Source organism: Talpa occidentalis, unplaced genomic scaffold (genome assembly GCF_014898055.3).
Source record: "Talpa occidentalis isolate TD23 unplaced genomic scaffold, MPIMG_talOcc4v2.1 talOcc4.14, whole genome shotgun sequence".
Taxonomy (NCBI): Eukaryota; Metazoa; Chordata; class Mammalia; order Eulipotyphla; family Talpidae; genus Talpa; species Talpa occidentalis.
Window position 1 is genome coordinate 55,421,562 of NW_023601433.1, and position 20,288 is coordinate 55,441,849.

At 44.3% G+C, this 20,288-nt stretch overlaps 1 non-coding gene across 1 annotated transcript; it reads right to left on the bottom strand.

The window, feature by feature from the left end:
• Nucleotides 1-4,348: 4,348 nt before the first annotated feature.
• On the bottom strand, nt 4,349-4,459 carry LOC119245450 (U6 spliceosomal RNA). The gene has a single exon (XR_005125368.1). It is a non-coding gene; the product is annotated as a U6 spliceosomal RNA (small nuclear RNA).
• Between the last annotated feature and the right edge of the window lie 15,829 nt (nt 4,460-20,288).

Genomic DNA, 20,288 nt, shown 5'->3' on the forward strand with positions numbered 1-20,288 from the left:
TGTCTGACTTCCTACAGAAATCTCTACCTGTATGTTTGTCACCCACTTAACAAGTTCTACTGGAACACCCTATGTGGGCCAAAAAGAGCAAAACATAGTGGTGTCTTCAAAAAACAAATTCTCCAGGGTTTATGGGCCCAAAGCCGTCACCTATAAACAATCAGAGGATTTGTGCTAACTGTGGTCAAAGTCATAAAATATACAACGCTGACCATAAACATGTCAGGTCAGAGAAGGGAGAACACAGCACACATGAGTCTGAAGATCAAAGACTTGGTGAGAGGGCAAGACTGGCACTGCCCTTGAAGTGCGAGTGGGCTTGAAGCACATGGAGGAGGAAGGAGGGCATCTTAAAAGAGGAAAAACAGAAGCAAAGTGAGACCCTTAGGCAACTAGCCAGGGGTCAAGGAGAGGGAGGCCATGAAGTGACTGTGGCAGGAGATGCAAGGATGGGTAATGAGGGGCTTCACACAGTGGAAACTCACATGCTGGGGAAGGCACTGGGGTGTTCTCAATCTGCTCGGACTGGCTAGCCAAATACTACTGACTGCTGGCCCAAAAACAGAATTTTATTTTCTCATAGTTGTGGAGTCTGGAAGCCCAGAATCAAGGCCCAGCTGGGTTTGGTTTCTGGGGTGGGCTCTCTTGCTGATTTGTAGATGGCTGTGTTCTTCTGTGTCCCCATTTGGCAGAAAGAACATGAGCAGGCTCTCCCGTGTTATTTTCATGAGAACACTAATCCACTAATCCCATCAGAGCAGGCTCCACCCTTTTTACCTCAGCAACTATAGTTTCCATCAGGCACGCTCATGTTCTCTGTCTAACAACACTTGCTAGCAGGGAATTCAGCTACATATTGCAGAGACACACAGGCAATCTGTGAAAAATCCCTCATAGAGAAGAGCAGAGATCTCTGCTTACCCCCTGAAGATAACTGGCACCTGGCCTTCCCAAACACATATTGAACCTGGTGGTGAGCGTGGGGGTGAGCCTCAGCCTTCAGGGATGCCAGTATGGGCACAGTGGAACCCAGCCTCCTGAGTGAGCCTCAGCTCTAGCCATCCAGCTGTGCTTCCTGGATTCCTAACCCACAGAAGCTATAAGATAATAAGTGGTTATTGTACCAAGCTGTTAATAGTTATAGATAACTAAAGTGGGGTTTGTAGCCTGATAGGAGTGGAATTAAGAGAAAATGATTAGGTAGCTTGTTTCTCTTCAATCCTTCCCATTAGAACCACTAGAAAAACAAGACACACACAAACTCCAGAACTAGTGGACTAGCGAGTCCTTTTGAGGTCTGAGTTTCAGCTTTTCAGGGTCCCTGCTCCAAGTTTGTATATTTTAATTATTCCCTAGAGGTGATAGTTATTTCCTTACATTGCCACTTTCAAGATCGCTCCCAGTAACCTTTTTTATCTATCACCTTGCAAATCATTTTATACCTACCTCTAGATTCTTTAAATTAAATTGCCTCTGCTCAAACAACTGTTGCAATTTCTGTCTTCTGAATGGCCCCTAAGTGATAAACTTAACATCATATTTAACTTTTTTCTTTTATTTATTTATTCATTTAATTTATTACATTATTGTTCATTTTTAAATAGCATATTTAACTTTTAAGAAAACTTGCAAATCACAAGAAAAAAAAAGACAACAAAAAGCAGACCCAATATAGGTGGAGATTTAGAGTTATCAGACACAGACTTTAAAGTAGCAATGATTAACATCTTTGAAACAGGGCAAATTGGGGTAGGGGGGAAGGGATGACGTGATTAATAGGTCTTCACCCCCATCCCAAATAGATAGATGGAGAGAATCCAAACAGATTTATTCACCCAAAAAGTGAGGAAGTGGAGAATGAGAGAGAGAAAGAAAGAAGAGAAATTATTGACCAAAGAAATAGCAAGATGGCAGCTGTCCATTGAGCAGAGTTCAAGCGGGATCCTTGCTGCAAAGAGAGGGGCTGCCCCAGTGGACACTGAAGAAAGAGTGAGAGGTGGCCCCAAGTGAAAGAGTGCCAGCTTCCTGAGGACCAGACCCTCACACATGACAAAGAAGAGGGAAGTGGCAGCCCACAATCCATCTTTTTTAAGTCTCAGGTGGGGCCTCCCTGGTGGCGCAAGAAGTTAAGTCTCAGCACTGTGAAGCTGTGGGCAGCCACGGCAGTGTGAATTCGATCCCCAGTCAGGGAGCTACCCACACGGCACAGCAGACCTCTCCTGACTCGCCCACTGCTCTCCTCAGCAGTGTATTTCAGTAGATTTGCCTGTTCTGCACCCCACTCTGTCTCTGGTGTATCCTCTCATCCCCCTGCACCACTGGCCTACACCCCAGCTCCTGCATGCATAAATAAATAAATAAATCTTAAAAATAAAGTCTCAGGTGGCTCTATTCCATCCTTAGTTCTCAGCTGCACCTGCTCAGGACTTTAAGAGAGTGGAGTCCTGAGCTTCACCCACTGACTGGGTGATGTTGGGAAGTTTCTTCTCTAACACCTTCAAGAAGTTAATGGAGAATAGCTAATAACTAATAACAAGATGGAGAATATTAGCATTAACAGAACTTATATAATGATATATATATATATATATAGTAACTAAATATAATAGGCAAAGAAAGAAGCAATATTGGAAATAGTAAATACTGGTATAATTCCATCTAAAGGTTTTACTAAAAGGGGAGCAAGAAAATGGGGTGGTACTCAAGGAGGAGAGAATCAAGAAAGGGTATTCATTAAAATATTATACTGGGAGGTTCTACAAACGTTGTTGAGATAAATATGGTTCTCATACTTTAAAGTTTAGGAAGCACTAATACTGCAGTGTATAAAGACTCTTTAAACTTGGCCTTTTGGGCCTCCCTGGGTTGAGCGCAGTGCTGTGAAGCTGTCCGCAGCCTGTGCAGCGCGGGTTGGATTCCCGGGGCCAGGGAGATATCCACATGGCATGGCAGACATCTCCTGTCGTCCGCTGCTCCCCTCAGCAGTGTATTTCAGTATATTTCAGTGTATTTCAGTTCTGCTCCCCACTCTGTCGCCGGTGAATTCTCTCACCCTTCCGCGCCTCTGGCCTGTACCCCAGTTCTTGTATAAATAAATCTTGAAAAATAAAATAAAAATAAACTTGGCATTTCCCCTCTCCTGAGGACTTTCTCTCCTTCTTCTGCCTTCCCCCACTGAATCTGTTACTTCCCATGATGAATATGTTAATGAAACAGTTCTCAGTGAACAAGTGGGACGAATGAAAAATCTTAATGACATTCATTCATATCATCACCTCCTCTGGTAGAATATGTGGGTTGGGCCTCCCCTGTGGCGCAGCGGTTGAGCGCTGGGTTGCGAAGCTGCCCGCAGCCTCTGCAGCGCTGGTTCGATCCCCGGCTGCTCCCCGGCCACCAGAGGAGGGTCCCACATGGCGCGCAGACCTCTCCTGCCGCCCGCTGCTCCCCTCAGCAGTGTACTTCGGTCCTCCTGCCTGCTCTGCTCCCTGCTCTGGCTCTGGTGAATTCTCTCACCCTCCCACGCTTCTGACTGTACCCAGTGCTTGTATAAACAAACAAACAAACAAACAAATAAAACATGCCTCTATTAAAAAAAAAAGTTAAAAAAAAGAATATGTGGGTTACATGCAAGTGTCATATTATTTCCTATGCTTAGACAAAAATCAAAACATTTAAGAGATGAATAACCATTGTTCTATCTACTGCAACAGCCAGATATGCATCAATTGGGTGGTAATTTTATTATTCAAGAAAATTAGGTAATGCAAATTGTCATATCATAGTTATTTGGCAATCAAATTTATGAACAGAAGAATTTGTCTAAGTCATCATATGAGCAGTAGGTGTTTAGTAAATATTAAATGAGTGCATGAATAATGCCCAATGTTTGACTTATACAGAGGAAGTATATTTAGAAGTAGACCAGGGAAGGTGAGGGCTCACCCAGAAAATCAGGCAAAATTCCTTGGAAATAAAGAACTTCTTGGAATACTACAGACCATCAGGGTGATGGGGAAAAGGCATTCTGAGTCTGAATGCACCCTGTAGCACTCACTGCTCAGCTACCTGGAAGTCTTTTTTTACATCATTCTTCATTTTTGTACAATGTATGCATTTTCATGTCAGTTATAATCCCTGTGAAATTCCCACCACCCATTCACCCGTGTACCATCACCATAGTCCCTTGTGCTCTTCCCACCTGTTTTAACCCTGCTTCTCCCTCCCGCTCCGCCCCCCACCCCCACTGTAGAATGTCTCTGGTTTATAGTTGCCTATTGATTTTGATATCTACTTTATTATAATTCTTTCTTTCCTTCTCTCTCTCTCTCTCTTTTCCTGATCCCTTACAAAAAATATGGAATGCTTCACAAATTTGTGTGTCGTCCTTACACAGGGGCCATGCTAATCTTCTCTGTATCGTTCCAATTGTAGTATATGTGCTCAACCAAGACTCAAACACAAACTCTTCTCCCCTTACGGACAACCATTTGCAAGGCCCCTGTGCCCCTTGGAAATATGGTGAAGAAATGCCCTTGTTATAGAGCAGCCCCGATATTAAACGGGTTCCTGGCTGTGGGTCCTCACCCGCGCGCTTTAAAAGGGACTTATGAGTACTCCACTACAGACACACACAAAAAGGTTAATAAAAGGTTTATTTACAAGAGGAAAGGAAATAAGGAAAATGTACAACTCAGGGAGAAAATAGGGAAATAAAGTCTTCAATGCATCCTACCCGATCGACGACCTGGAAACCCAAAGTCACTCTCAGAGCTGACCGGACACTGCGAGCTGGTGGAGAGCCCAAAATGGGGTCCCCCAAAGCCCATGTGTCTGCCTTTTCTATCCACCTGGCTGCTTAACCCCACCCTCAGGTCCCAGCCACCTTCCCTTTGGTGGTGATGGGATTTGGAGTTCCCAGTGTCTTTGGCTTTGACCTGGGGTGGGGGTGGAGTCCACAAAGCCTATATGGAAATAGCTTTGGGACATCCTTTTCCCCCTAACACCCTGAGCTTGTGTGGATTTGCAAATAGAGCATGAGTGTGTATGTGTCCCCTTCTCTTGCTTTCGCTCCTGAATTAACTTAGTGGAGATTGTAGAAATGCTGATTTCTATATGTGCTGATATGCTAGGGATGGGGTATCAATAGCAACATGCGTGTTAATTGAACTAAAGAGACACAACAGCAGGTTCTCCCACTGCTGAAGAAGAGAACCTGGCACCAGGTGCCCAGCCATTACAGTGTGCTTGGGACTGACAGCATTCCCAGGATGTGGGACTTGGTGTTTGAGACCTGACTTTTGTGGACCTGTACAAGTTATATATTCATCTGAGAAGGCAGGGCCCTGAAAAAAATCATGGATTTCTGCCAAAGGTAGACTAGATGTGAGATAATACCTGGGCTGTTCATCTGGTGTTCAGACACCTGTTCTTATTGTTCTAAGACAGAGAAGATGCATTTACATTGAGGAATTCTCTCTCTCCTCCTTTCTCTAGTAAAATCAGTTTTTTCTAGTTGCCATTGAAAAGGTTCAAGTAGAAGTTTTTGGGCTCATCACCATCATAAAAACCATGACTTCAAAGACAAGAGCTGCATAGATATAATACATGGAAGGACATTCCTGCCACCCCAATACCAGGTTCTAAAGACTGAGAGGGACCTCATTGCTGTAATTTTTGCTCAGGTCACATGCTACTGCCCGCAGTCTCATCATGTGCCCTCTAAATGGTCAACAAATGAAAATGATTCAACCAGAACTGATGCCACAGATGGCAAAATTTAGATGTCCCTGGAAGAAAGACTTTCTCCACAAGGTGAAAATCAAGGCTTTTTGTGAGAATAGCTTGTATCAAATGTCAAAAATTTAAATATGCCCATAACACCCAGTTCTCTGATTAGTTCAATTTTCAAGAGCATTTAAGTTCCCATGATGTGTCCAGGTGTTGAAGAGGGAAAAAACTGCTGCCTTGCCAGCTCAAAGCCACCTTCACATGGTGCCCTATGTAGATTGCTTATAAGGTAGTCCTCACCTAGAAGAGAGAAGCTGTGCAAATAAATGGAGTTGCTGTTTAGACTGATGAAAAGTTCTGAAAACATAGTGGTGATGGCTGTAAAACATGACAAATATACTTAATGCCACTGAATGCTACACTTAAAATGGCTAAAATCGTGCATTTTATATCATGTGCATTTTATTATGATAATAATTAGTAAAAACAAATAGGGAAAGTCTTTGAACCCAACTAGCTCACAGTCCTGGGCAGTAAAGGGAACATAATAAGACAGGTGCAAAGTGTAAATACTCATATATACCCTAAGATTACAGAGGAGAGAGTACCTATTTGTCACAGTGAGTAGCTGGCTTATTTGCCCATAAATGTTGTGTGTTCAGTGAAGGGGGAGCTTTGCAAGAGGTGATGTCATACCTAGCCTTGAAGCATGGCTTAGAGTCATAGACTGGACAGCTCTGGGGATCCTCCAGAATAGCCTTAGAATATTCTAGAATATTCTGTCCTGGTCCAGAAGATGCTATCCTGGGAAGAGGGTGTGGATTTGGAGAATACCACACCAGCATGAAGCAAGGGCCTTTCTAAAACCAGGAGGCTGGCTGTTGGATGAGGAAAGTGGTGCATCTTGGGCGTGACTGGAGGTTATCAATTACTGGAGTGAATCACTGGAAGGCAACCTCGCAAGGGATGGAAGCCATGGAAAGGCAAGGAAAAAGCCTTTTAAATGAAACAATAATGGCACTTTGGTCCTGCCCATAGAAGCAGGATGAGGAAGGAAATGCCATCATTTAGAAAGTGCCACAATAATACACCCAAGTTGTGTCTAGACCTTGTGTCTCTAAGGTCTACCCCCTACAGAAGCTGACCAGGGGCAAATGTGAAAGAGAAAGCACCCCAGAAGTGCAAGATTAAAAGAGATCAAAAGAGGCATCTAAAAACTATCCAGGTGTGGCATCTGAGAAGGAAACACTGAAGACCAGGAGGGCAGATGTTACGGCAGCCAGGTCATCTTAAGGGTGGCGTTAGTCACAATACATGCTTTAGTTTTTTAAATTTCCTAAGAAAAGGTAAATAAATTGATACTGAAGGAACCCAGTCACCACATCATCAGACTTTTCTGTCCCTCCCTGACACACCTGCAGCCCCACACCCTTCTTGCCGTTGGGAAATTGGGGTTGTAAAACCAACTGATAGTCTGGTTCACAGGAACTCTGACTAGAAGACCTGCTTTCAGGAACAATTATAGATGGGGAGGGGGGAAGGGAGGCAGACAACAGCATTTCCTCCCCCTTTAGGTGAATCTTTGAGTCCAGTATCCATATTTTCCTAAACAAAAATAAAATCACATAGTGTGGTAAGCACACTTGGAGAGTAATAGGACGGAAGCTTTGAAATTAAAACTCACCTGATGATTCAGTTTACTTACCTCCCAATTATACTCAGGGGCTTCCAGAAACACCTGAAGATGTCAGTGCATGCAGAGTTCTAAGTGAGAGCACAATGCACTTCAGACTCCTTGAAATCCCATTGTCCTGTTCACTCTTCAGTGAAAGAAAGAATCATGGCAACTTAAAGTAGTCAGAAGAGACCCAGAAGATTGATTTTAAAAAGTTGGTTCCTCATGATAAGAAAAACATCCTGTATACACATTGCAAAGGGCTGCAGTAAATGCTGACGTTGGATTACTTAATACAACTCTAGAAGGGAGGAATTACTCTTTATTTATAGATGCTAAAAATGAGGCTCAGAGAGATCATTGAGATGTTGAGGTAACAATGTTAATGAATGAAAGCCCTACTTTTGAACCATATATTTTAAATACACAATTTTTGCTTTTTTTGTTTGTTTCTGATCATAAAAAGTAGATTTTTCAGAGAATTCAGAAGAAGATAAAGAAGAAAATAAGAAGCAGTCATCACTTAGAGCCTTCCAGAATTTTTCTTATGTTTTTTTAAATAAAACTGAAGTCACATTATACATATATTTTAAAATTAGATTTTTTTATATAGCAATATATCATGAGTGTTATCTCTTAGTCCAAGATAGGTATGCTGAGAGAGACATTCTGGACCATAAGCCAAATCTCAAAATATTCAGAAAAATTGAAATCTTAGAGAATATGTTCTCTGATCACATGGAATCAAACTAAAAATCAATGACAAAAATATAATAGGAAAATTTCAAATCACTGGAAACTAAATAGCGTGCTTTTAAATAATCCATGGGTCAGTTAGTTTATCTCAAAATAAATATGAAAGAAACACATTGACTGAATGAAAATGAAAACGTAATATATTGAAACTTGAAGGTAAGCTACAGCAGTGCTAAAAGGAAAATTTATAGTGCTAAATGAAAAATTAGAAAAAGCACCTCACATCAATAATCTAAGCTTCCACTTCAAGAACCCAGAGAAAGAAGAAAAACAAAAAGTCATAAGAAAGCAGAAATCAGGAAATAATAAAGACAGAAACCAAAATCAATGAAATTAAAAACAGAATATCAATGAAACAAAAGACTGCTTCTTTGACAAGATCAATAAAACTGATCTCCCGGCAAGAGACTTGTGATGGTGATATTGGCTGTGATATTACAGAAGAGTTTTGCAAAATATTACCATGGGGGAAAATGGGTAAAGGGTGTACTGAATTTGTCTGTATCATTTCTTAGAATCTCAAAATAAAACATTTAATTTTTTAAATCAAAAACAAAATTAAGATTACATTGTGCATTCATTTTATATTTGATATTTTAATAATATATCATGAATATTTTCTCAACATCTAAAATATTCTTATATGTATTTATTGATGTCTTTCAGTCTATTCATTTGTGAGTATAACATAATTATTCAATTATTCCTTTTTCCTAGGAATTGGATTATTTCAAATACTTTATTATTGTTAAAAAAATGGCTAGAAGAACATCTGGTGTCCATTTTTTAAGTAAATTTACTGAGATACAAATATCATACCATACAAGTCACCCATAAGAAGTGTACAATTTAATGTTTTTCAGTATCCTCACTGTGTTACGAAATCACCACATTCTAATTTTAGAATGTTTTTGTTCCCAATGACATAAACCCCATACATGTCAGCAATCAACTTCCATTCACCTCTACTTGCTTATCCAGCTCTAAGTAACCACTAATCTACTTTATATCTCTATCAATTTGCCTATACAGACAAATTCTGGACATTTGTATAAATGGAATCATAGTATATGTGGTCTTTTCACTGACTTCTTTCATTTAGCGTAGTGTTTTCAAGGTTCATTGTGTTGTAGTGTGTGTCAGGATTTCATTCCTTTTTATTGCCAAATAATATTCCATTGCATGGATGGATCACATTCTATTTACACATTCAGCCATTGAACTTTGAGTAAGTTTTTACTTTGGGGCTATTATATAAATGGTGCTACTATGAACATACACATGCAATTTGTGTGTGTGTGTGTGTGTGTTGTATCTGATCCTCTAAGACACATTGCTAGCAGTGAAAAACATGTAGTTAGTTTTAAGTTTTTTGATGCATGTTACCAAGTTACACTCCAACTTTGTGCCAACTTCTGTTCCCACCCAAAGTACAGGAAAATGCTTGCATAGTACAAATTTGGACCCAGGAGGCTCTTAAAGGGTCAGATCTACAGTCATCACCATCTAACATCTATTTGGGCCTGCAGCATGGTGAGAGGCAGCCCACACTACTTTCTGTTAAGTGGAGCATCTGAACCTCAACACAGAAGGCCCAAATTCTAACTCAATTTCTTTTTACTAGACCCAGAAGGCTTTTTTTATTTGAGATATAAAGATATTAAATTTTTAAAACTTAGCTATTAGATAATAAGTACCTCTTATGTTTCAGACACTTCAATATCACATTTTTAGCCCTCACAGCAATCTTGAAGGTAGATCTCATACCCATTTTATTGATGAAGAAACTGACATTCAGGAAGCCTAAGTAATTTGCCTGAGATCATTGTCAGTGAACAGTAAAGTAGGATTCAAAGGAAGGTCTGATTCCAAAATCCCCAAGATGCCCCTCATTTATGATGACATCAGGATGTGACCTGTAATCCCACTGTGCTGGGCTGAAAGAGAGTAGGGAAAGAGTAACAGGTGTGCTAAGGATTTCTGTTCTGCCAGAATCAGACATCAACATCAGGTGACCAACCAGCACACACCCAGACACATCCCTCCTCCAGCCAATATGACTTGGCTCATAGTGTATTTATTCTGGCTACTCCTCCTTCTTCTCCCCTCCCCTGCAAAGCCCTTTGTATAATGGGTTTTTCTTCCCAGTTTGGTTTCAAGAACTGTGGAGCCAAGGAGGGCCCTTGGGCCTCCGCTGGGTGTTTGTTGTTGTTGACGGGAAGTATTAGTGGTGAGTCACTCTGAAAACCATGCATCAAAGAGCAAGCAAACGCAGTAGGGAAGATCTGGAGCAACTGGTGTCAGCGTAGGGAGGCCTTCTGGGGCAGCTGTAAGGAGCCTGGTGGGCGTGATTGTCTGTATGGGACAGAGAGGACAGTTCCTTAGGACAGGGCCTCTGGTCAGACCACAGGCTGCACAGAAGTCAGGGATGGAGAGTTGATGAAAAGCCATCACACCCCCACATGTCAGAGCCAAAGGGCGCGCCTCCTGAAACTGGAACCCGTCCTATGACTAGCCAGAGCTCTGGACTGAGTGACTGAGGGCCTTCACTGCAAGGCTACATGAATTACAGGCCACTGCAAGTGTAGGTGTCCCTGGAGGTAACCTTTGGGGGTACACAGCAGTGTTAGCATGACTGCCATCAGTGTTGGAACCAGCCACAGACTGCTATGGACTGAACCTGCCCTCCAAACTCATATTTTGAAACCTGACCCTCAATGTGAGGGGACTAGTAGGTGGGTCTTTTGGGGGGTGATTAAGTCATGAGGGTGGAGCCCCATGACAGGATTAGTCCTCTTATAAAAGGGACTCCAGACTGCTCCCTCATCCCTTCCACCATTTAAGGATGTAACAACACAGCATCTATGAACAAGAAAGTGTCTCTCATCAGCCACCCAGCCTGCCAGCACCTTGATCTTGGATTTCCAGCCTCCATAATTGTGAGCAATAAATGTCTTTTTTCATAACACCACCACCCTCCCCCAACCAGCCTCCCCAAGGTCTGTGGTGTTGTTATGGCAGACATGTCCTCACACTTACCTCTGTCATTTGAAATAGCCTCCCTATATAGCAACTATAGTCCTAGATTGGGGTAAACAGAGAAGGCCTCTCAGAAGTGGTTACACCTGAGGGAGTCCTTGAATGATGGGTCCAGCAGAGGGAGGATCCTAAGTGAGAGCAGCAACAGGTCAGAGTCAGTACTGAACAGTTAGTTCCAGGCATATGCAGGCTTTTCACTTCCTATCCTGACAACAACATTCATCAAACAGTGGATAGTAGAATGATACCAAGCCCCAAGGAGATGTGCGTGTAAGTTTCTGACAGCCATCTCTGCATTTCAAATCTAAGACAGGTGTAGCAGCTACCATTTCTTGAGTGCCTACTTAGCACCAGATGCTTCACATAAATTACCCTTGTTTTTACAAAAGACCTATGGAGTGCTATCATGCCCCATCTCACAAACAGGAAAACAGAGAGGTGTACAAAGATTACACAGCAACACTGCAGAGATAGAATTCCAGCCAAACTCACTGGTATCCATTCCACAGGAGTTTCTGCTGCCCTAGCTGGTGGTATCAAGCTGACCTCTGATCTTAGCCTCTTAGCCCAATACATACTATCATTTAGGGGTAACAGCTTTCGTTTATTTTTTTAAAGATTTGTTTATGCATACAGGAACTGGGGCACAGGCCAGAGGTGTGTGGGGGGTGAGAGGATTCACCAGAGACAGAGTGGGGAACAGAACAGGCAGATCTACTGAAATACACTGCTCAGGGGAGCAGTGGGCAAGTCAGGAGAGGTCTGCTGCACCATGTGTGTCACCTTCCTGGCCTGGGATCGAAATTGTGCTGCAGTGGCTGCCCATAGCTTCATAGTGTAGGGGTAACAGGTTTTAGCTCTACCTCAGGCACCACTATGCAATATGCTGTCTTACCACCTCTCCTCAGCTATATGTGTTCATTCCTCCTTTGAATTAACGACCTCAGAGGCTACCATATATCTTAGGAAAGAAAGTAAATGAAACTTTGCAGTGCTTGCTTGGGAACAGGGGCAGAAGAGGCATAAGGAAACTTTTGGAAGTTATGGTTAGGTTCATTTTGTTATTTGGAGTGATGGTTTCTCTTGTTGATATACTTGTCAAATGCATCGAGTTGTCGATTTAAATACAAGCAGTGTCTTTTATGTCAATTATACCTCAACAAAGCTGTTTTTCAAAAATCTAATTCAGAGCTATGCTACAGCAAAGAAAAAGCACAGCAGATAGTTCTCTTAGGGCACAGAAGTGTTCCCTCTGTGGAGCGCCTCACCTGGGGCCTGGAGCCATTACTGAGAAGCCTTCTCCCCTGTCTAGGATGCCCAGGCATTGAGCCAAACAGGTATTTTGACACCAAATTATGTGCAGTGCTGTCTCACAATTCCCCAGCCCTTTTCTGCTGTCTGTGTTTAAGAAAAGAAGCAGACGAGGCACTGTTCCACTTACATGTGAACAGATAAGAAAATGGAGCCAGAGAGAAAAAATCTTACAGACTTTCACAACATTACAGTTGAGTCAAGACAAAAACCCCTGATGTTCTTCCTGCTCTTTCTGGAAGCCTGGGCCTGATGGATCACCCTATCAGAGACCCCAGAAACGTCCTCCTGTCTGCCTGGCCACACACCCACAGTGCCTAGCCCAGAGCGCAGGGCCTCCCCCTGCAGCCAGTTTGTCTGGGAACGGGGACTCTTAATTTCTGGCTTACTCGCTGTTTTCTTTCAACACAGCTGGACTTGGTTATATGGGATTGCATGCATTGGGACCACCAGTCTTTGAAACAGAGCATAATTTCCCCCCAAGGGTATTATTCCTTGTGCTAGAAGGATGGATTGCAGTCATGTGTCCTTAATGACAGGATATGTTCTGAGAAATTCATCCTGTATGATTTCATTGTTCTGTGAGCATCATAAGGAATATTTACACAAACCTAAACAGTACAGTCTGTTACACACCTAGGCCATCTATAGGGACCACTGCCATATATGCAATCTGTCGTTGACTGAAACATCATGTGTGCCACTGAATTAATAGTATGGGATTAATCTTGGTGCAGGAGCACCATTTTCAGTCACACAGGTTGCATACTGCACAATTGAAGGGAGCACAAGTCACAGGGTGACCTGCCTGGGGGAATTTAGGAATTAATGGGAACAAACAAATCTTAATATGGATCTCTCTTTACTATAGACCAAGAGTTAGGGACAAGTCGGCTTGTCCACACCAGCGCCAGGAGTGGTAAACTGTACGAGAGCTGGTTAACCTTGGCTGAGTACAGTGACCTGCTTCTACCGCAGCTCAGCCAGGAACTAGCTGTTTGACTTTCTAACAGAGCCTTAGTTAAGACTCCAACGATATAAAACGTGCAGAACTATGGAAACAATATAACTTAACAAGTATTATGTATCATTATTTCAAAGATTAAAATCTAAGTGGACTGAAAGACCTTAGAAGTTCCTTCCGCCTGGTCATTATACAATTCTGATGTGAAAGATAGGATTTGGATGGGTAAAGGATTCTGTAGTTAGAAAAAGGGGGAGGGGAAGCTAGAGGGTGCAGTGTTACCTAACACCTAATAGGAACAGCACGCACCAATACCTCTTCTGCTATTTTTTTGCCCCATCTCAGGCTGGAACAAAGAGACTTTTTGTGAGTTTAATGGAGCCTGACTTACTCAGCAAACTTTTCTGCCTCCTTCATCTGAATGAGGAAAAAAAACAAACCCTTCTATCCGGGCTTGCTAGATTCCTTTGAAGGGCTTGATGCTTGGGTTTAGCAAACAGGAACCTGGCTGGGACACCCTGGTAATGAGCTTTTTGGCAAGACTTCCCAGAGACCTCTGCTATATGGGGATTGAGGAGGGGGCAGAAGGGAAGGATCCTGAAATGGAAGGAGAGGAAGCAGCAGAGCAGCAGGCTCTGTGCCAGTGTGTCACATGCACATGCTGGTTGTTAATGTTGACGTATCTGACCAAGCACAGTGCTGAGCCCTTTACTGTATAGATTTCTTAATTAGCTCATTTTATCCCCACCACCACCACAGACAGTAAGGATCACTGCCCATTTTCTGGATCAGGAACAGACACTCGCTGAGGCTGTAGAACTTTGTCAGCAACCACTGAGACCAGGTGAATCCAAGACCAAAGCCTTCGCTCCTTCAACCCAGCTATATCTGGCCCCCAAAAGCCCCCCTCATCAGTCCCATCCCCCAGAGCCCAGGATCTCCTGGGCTAATGGCCACTCCTGAAATCTCATCCCCATCAGCTGAGACAGGGTGTCACTTCCCCAGCACTTAAGAAAACAAGCAAGTTCACATTTCAGCTCAGGCAACTTTAAGCTCTGCTACCTCTGCTCACAGCGTCAGCTCTGGGGGAACGTCAGCTCCTTCCTACTTGTCCCACCACATGCACACGCACGCGCGCACACACACACACACACACACTCATTCTCTCTCTCTCTTTTTCCCTCACATACATACTTTCTCACACACACACTCATACTCACATTCACATATTCATACTTACATACATACTCACACACTCACACTTCCCAACTCATACTCACATAATAACTCTTGTATACTTTCACATTCACATACCCACACACTCATACACATTCACACACATGCACACAATACTCACTGTCACACACACATACACACGTGTGTGCATATGCACCTCCTACCACACCACAGGTAGATAATGCACAGGTGCCTTCCAGGAACAGGAGCTCTGTCTTGAGTGACAGACAGGCAGCCCTGTAAATAGTTCCCCACCTCATTGAATGACTAATGATGGGTGTGAACTATGAGTGTGGATGGGGTGTCAGGGTGTGGAGGGATGAGGTCATCTAATGTAATTTCCTATACGTGGGAGTCCACAGGATGGAGGGGAGAGAATGTCTTTCAGAAGACCATATTGGAGGCAGGGGTCTCTGACAGTCCCTTGCAGGAAAGACCTCAGGGCTGCACTGATAAATTCAGTGGCTCCACTCTACCCCAGGCCCACCAACCTCAGAGTCCAACCTACACACACACACACACACACACACACACTCACACACACACAGCAGCCTGATCAACTCCCCAGATATGGTGGTATTGAACAGACAAGACTGAAGATACCAACCATTATTATTTTCATCAGTTTTTACTGCACACTTAGTATGTGCTAGGCATTATGCTAAGCACTTATCCTGCAAAAAAGGAATTTCCAGTTAATTCCCATAACATCCAATAAGGTAGTCACCTTTATTCCATTGCCCATATCGAGGACATTGAGGCTTAGAGCTGGGGCAGCCCCTCAGGACTCTCATAGCTCAGAAGTGCCAGAAGAATCACTTATTAACCAGCTTGGCCCCTGCCTGAGTGACATCCCTCAGGCACCAAGAAGTTTCTACTATTTGGGTCATCTACACACAGGTGACAATGCTCAGCCCAGCCCCTGCTTTCATTAACTACTTCTGGTTTCCAGTGGTAGATTTCTAGAACAGGACCAGACCTGGTGAGGGTCCCCAGGACTTTTTTCTCTCTTCCCTTAATACCCTGCTCATTGTAACCCATGTAGGATGACATGAAGGTGGTGGCCGGAGTGGAAGTTCAGAGGCCCTACTACCTTCTGTTTCTCAGTTGACTCCTGATTTCCCTGGCAGCTACTCTAGTATATGCAAGGAGGTTTGGGTTAGGGAGCAAGAGGGGATAGGAGGGTGTGGTGAGCAGAATAACACTGCTCCCAAGATGTCATCATTCAAATCCCAAAGCCTATGTTTATGTTACCTCCCATGGCGAAAGGGACTATGCAGATGTGACTGAGGTGACAATGTTCTCAATCCTGAGGTTGGGGAGGTGACCCTGAATGATGCAGTGGACCCAGTGTAATCCCTGGTCATTGAATAATAGCCATCCACCTAATCCTGCCCTTGGTCATCAGCTCCCCTACTTCTCAAGACTTTCTTTGGGTTTAAACCAGAATGACACACCCGCTTTTCTGTACAAGAGAGTCAGAGTCAGCAATAGTTCATGTAGTTGGAGCAATTCAAGGAAGGCACCATGAGCCAAGGAATGTAGACAGCCTCTGGAAAAAGGCAATGAAATGGATTCTCTCCTCAAGCCCCCAGAAAGAACCATTCTGCCAAATCAAGGTTTTAGACTTCTGACCTCCACAACTGTCCAAGAATACATTAGTTTTTTTTTAAGCCACTAAGTCTGTGGTAATTTGTTACAGCTGCCAGAGAAAACTAATGCAGAGAGAGACCTGAATAGCAGAGGATTCAAATCAGCTGGAGAAGATATTGTGAATTGTTTTATTCTGCTGAGGCTGCCATAACAAGAAACCACAGACCAGGCAGCTTAATCAACAGAAACTTATTTCTCACGATCCTTGAGGTTTCAAGTCCAAGATGCAGGTGCTGGCAGGGCTGGTTTCCTCTGATGCATCCCTCCTTGACTTGCAAATGACTGCCTACTCACACAGCCATCCCTCTATGCACCCCAACTCTTAAGGTCTCTCTCTGTGTCCTCATCTCTTCTCATGGGGACATCTATCAGACTGGTTTATGGACCTCATTTTCACTTGATTACCTCTGTAAAGGTGCTGTCTCTAAATAGTCACATTCTAAAGTACTGAAAGTTAGGCCTCAACTTATGGGTTTCAGGGGAGGCACACATTTGGCCTACAGCATGGAGCCTCCCTGCTTGCCTCATTCTCACAAGAATCTCGCTCTTCGGGCAGCTTCCAGGCCGCTGGAGAGACAGCTGGAGTCGGAGCTTACCCAGAGAACTGGTTGGGGCAGGCCAGGGAGCCCATCAACTGCAGAAGAGAGAGAATCCTGAGAGAAGACTTACAGCAGGACACAAGGTCTAGGGATCCTAAGTTAGGTGAGGGCTAGGGGATAGCTCACTTCATTCAGTCTGCTCCAGACTGGACCACCACCCCCCGCCACCCCCCAATTCTCCTTCCTCAGTCTTAACAGGCTGCCAGTGTTAAAAATAGCAAAAACAGACCCAAGCTGGAGTCCTTCAGAATGGCCCCCACTCAGACTTACTATTTAATTTCACTGCAGTTTCAACCTTTCCCAAAAATGTAATCTGAAACCAATCACTATGAAGTTTCCAGATCAGCATGATAAGCCTCCCCTCCATGCCCCAAAGGGAAGATGGTTTTACCTGAAATAATCCCTTCTTTTGCTAATAACCTCCCCCCACCATCTTGCTGTCTGTAAATATCTTCCATTTTATATAATCCCTTGTAGTATCTAGATGGGAAGCTGCCCGATTCATGAGTCATTTAATAAAATCAATTAGTTCTCTGCATTTGTGGATTTTGGTTTTTTAACACCAGCAAAAAAACAGCCCTGTGCTCTGATATTCTCAGGGGAGGCCAGGAGTTAGATCTGTAGCCCCAGGGGAAAGCCAGCAGGCTCTCAAGGCTGGCTAGGGGCTTTCTTCGGGGACACTGACAGAGGGAAGAAGAGTCACAGCACATGGAACACAGATACTTCGGCAGGCCCCACCTGCACCAGGACGCCAAAGCCCCTAGAGAGGAAGGTAGTCCTGATTTCTCCTTCTCCCAATACCACCCAGGCGCCCCACATACACCTAACCTCGGCCAATATCTCAGCCCTCTGAAGTGACTCAGAGCTGTCTTCAGAGCTCACCACCCACCTCTTGCCTCCCCCCTATCCAGCTGCAGACCCCACATGACTCTCCCACTCCCGTGATAGCTCCTCTCCTCTCCAGGCCAGGTGGAATCACTCACTCCCACAAACTGCCAAGCACAAGAGTAAGCGGTTAGCAGAAAACAGAGCCATGCTAATTACTCAAATAGAGATTTTATAAAAATGCTTGCATAGGTATAAAATGGCTGACTCAGTGACTAAAAGGTAAAAAGAGAGAGCAAAGGGAAGAGGCTGGGAATTTTAAAAGTGGAAACTTGAAGGAAGGGGGTCTGGGATGCCAACCTTGAAGGAAGGGACTTGTCCAGTGCTGGCCTGTCTGAAGTGGGGTGCAATGAAGTTTTCCGGAAAAGGTACAAAATAAATTCAAGTCCCCACCCAGACCCTTTGCCTCTCAGATTCTAAGTATTTCTGTAGCCTCTTCATAAAAACAACAGCCCACATGCACACGAAAATAAAAATATCCTCCTTCATTCCTTCATCCCACATCTCCCCCAACCTGGCTGGCCCTGCCAGGGGCAAACTCTCAGAGCCTCGAACCCAGCTCTGGCCTTTTCGCTCTTAGGATTTCACTTCTTGTGAAGGTTGATTTATGGGTCGACTCCACAAGGTTAAGGGATGCCCAGAGGGCTGGGAAACCCTCTGGGGGTGTCTGTGAGGGTGTTTCTGGAAGAGATCAGCATTTGAATTGGTAAACTGAGTAAGGCAGATGCCCTCACCAGTGTGGGTGGGCAATCACCCAATCCCCTGGGGCCTGAACAGAACAAAGAGGCAGAGGAAGGACTAGCTACTCTCTCTGTTTGGACTGGGCCATCATCCATCTCCTGCCCTTGGACATGGGGACTCCTGGTTCTTAGGTCTGCTGGTTTGGACTGAACTACGCCATGCCTCTTCTGGGCCCCCAGCTGCAGAGGAGAGATGGCAGGACTTCTCGGCCCCATAATGTCATGAGTCAATCTCTCAAATCTCTCTCTGCATAGAACCTGTTGGTTCTCTTCTTCTGGAGAACACTGACTAATACTCCAGCAGGGTCTCTTCTTGCTCTGGCAGCCGTCTATCTACGGCCGGGAGGCTGGGTGTGCACTGGACTGTGGGAGGTTTTAAATATGATTATCAGGGCTTGGTCCCTGAAACAAAGGATCGCCACTTAGTTGCCAGCAATCAATGAGAGATTCTAGGTGACACTCTGGCATACCACTCTTACCCACGCCTCTGAGAAGCGGGGAGAGGCCCCTGTCACCCTTAGCATGACTGTAAGATCACATGGTCTGGTGAGTCCCGCTCTAGAGGGCGAGTGTGGGCCTGGCACCATAGGCACAGGCAGCTGTGGTCTCGGGTTTTTTAACTTTTACATCATTTCTTTGCTCTTTAGCACATGTTTTTGAGGAGCTTTCTGTTCAGAGAATGGGGAGGCCTAAAAGGGTGGCCACAGTGTCCCCATGACACTCCAAAGATGGCTAGCCAGCACCCAGGTCTGCTGAGAAAATCTATCCTTCTATAAAAGATGCTTCTTGGACAATGGCAAGTCTACCTCCAAGATGACCCTAGGGCTCTTACCCACAAAGGCCTGATGGATGCAGTCATGACCCCAAAGTCCTAAAAGGAATTCTCAAAGAACAAGGATGACCTGAGGGTCTGAGAATTATTTAAGTGCCCTCAGTCCTCCAAACTTGGAGTTGAGAATAAGTGGATTTCTCTGGAATTGTCCCCTCTTTCCAACAGATTCCCAGTGCGATCTCAGGATAACCAACTTGGATTTAAAGGCAAGAGAGATGATTCATGAGACTGGCCACAGGTAGCTTGGTGAAAATAGTGAGTCTCTGAGGCCTCTCTCCTACTGCACAGCCACAGCCATAAGTGACACAGGACCTGTGATTTATGGGGCTCAACTTCCTACAGTTCATGTTTCTCTGAAAGAACTTTCCTCTAGAGTTAGCACCCTAGACTGCCAGCGAGCCCAGGCAGAGCCCAGCCTGTGTGGCCTGTCACCCAGACTGACATTCACCAGGGCCTGCACTGCCCCCGAGACTCGTCCAGAGCGCTTGGCTCTGCTTGTAAAGAAAACGCATGGAGTCTGAACGGTTTGTGTATCAGCCTTCCCGGGCCAGGATCAGGTCAGAGTCCAACACCAACTCCTCATTTCACAACCAAAAACAGTCCTGCAGGAAAATTCATCAGGCTTGGCTCCAGCCCAGCCAGTTAAAAATGGATGCTGATCCCTCAGAGGCTCACACCGATCATTTCTGCTAATTAAACAAATATTTTTCCAGCGCTGTCTTGGTTTCCGCTGTTGCCCTTGGCCCAAGTTGCTGGCACGCAGTGGAGCCGTGCCCTGAAAATCAGGGAAAATCAGAGGAGGACAAATGGTGCTTTGCAGCAACAGAAAAGTCAGGTATTCAGAGCTTTTGTGTGTCCAAACAGAAAGAAG